Source organism: Capsicum annuum, chromosome 4 (assembly GCF_002878395.1).
Source record: "Capsicum annuum cultivar UCD-10X-F1 chromosome 4, UCD10Xv1.1, whole genome shotgun sequence".
NCBI lineage: Eukaryota > Viridiplantae > Streptophyta > Magnoliopsida > Solanales > Solanaceae > Capsicum > Capsicum annuum.
This window is the reverse complement of record NC_061114.1, coordinates 47,469,271-47,470,466: the sequence shown is the minus strand read 5'-3', so window position 1 is coordinate 47,470,466 and position 1,196 is coordinate 47,469,271. Positions and strand designations below refer to the sequence as shown.

At 37.2% G+C, this 1,196-nt stretch overlaps 1 non-coding gene across 1 annotated transcript; it reads right to left on the bottom strand.

Moving 5' to 3' along the window:
- Positions 1–397: 397 nt before the first annotated feature.
- Positions 398–504, bottom strand: LOC124898263. Its single transcript, XR_007055238.1, has one exon. It is a non-coding gene; the product is annotated as a small nucleolar RNA R71 (small nucleolar RNA).
- Positions 505–1,196: the final 692 nt, after the last annotated feature.

Sequence of the window (1,196 nt, the reverse complement as noted above, 5' to 3'; positions counted from 1 at the left end):
TTTATTTTCTTGGTTTGGGTTTTGGCTATGGTAGGGGGCATGTCTTGATCGGATGTTCATTAAGTCTAGTTAGAGGCTTTGTCAGACTACAATGGGCATGGGCGGTGTTGGTAATTTATATTACAAGTGTCATTCTCTAATTGCTTCACTTAAAGGGTCTCTTTAGGGATAAAGCGCATGAGGACCCCAATTTGTATTTGAAGAACTTCAAAGAAGTTTGTTCCCCCTTAGACATCACTCACATATCACAAGAATCCATAGATTATGTCTCTTATCATTCTTTCTAACGTGTAAGGCAACATTGTATCTTTGATCTCTTACAGTTGGATCAATCACCTCGTGTGCCACACTTATGGAGATATTCTTGGATCAATACTTCCCACCATCCAACATGCTAATATTGAGGGATAAAATCTCAAGCTTTTGTTAATTTCATGATGAGTTGTGGTATGAAGCATGGGGGAGATTTAAGAAAAATCTCTTGAAATACCCAAATAATGAGATATCAAAAAAATGATTTCCCAATTCTTCTATAGGGAATTGGACCAAACCAACAAAGCCATAATGGATAATGTACCCGGTGGGTCCCTTGTTAAATCATCATATGGAGTTCTATAAAGATGTTATACCAAATGGCTAATTTTGCTAGGGCTTGCCACATAAAGGATGCTGAAGTGGATATTGGGGATCCTTCCTCATCCTTTATGAGTCACCATCATTAATGTTAAGAGAAAGCAAGATATACAAGTATGATCGAGCTGATGGCACACCTTGAACTTTTTACTAAATATGTGTTGGGGACCCCCACTAAAAGAGTCAATGTGATAGATAGAAAAGATACCAAGGCATTTAAAGATGAGGAAGAAAAGGTACTTCATGATAGGAGAATATGGTCACCTAATTATCTGAAGGGTTTCCACATTACATCGCAAGGGAAATATGGGAATCAAGGTTGGAACAATGAAATTTGGGGTGTACCTTATTATGAAAGAGAGGGATTCATTAATAAAGATATTTGATTTGAATCTTGGTTGGGGTTGAAGGGATCAGCAAGATAGTGAAAGACATGAGGAATGACTTCTACAAGTTTCATTAAATTACCTTCCAACAACTATAAGTGAAATTGAATCATATGTTGGTGCACCTCATGGAATAAAAAAATAGGGAAGTACCAAGTGGTATGGCCACAAATGCTA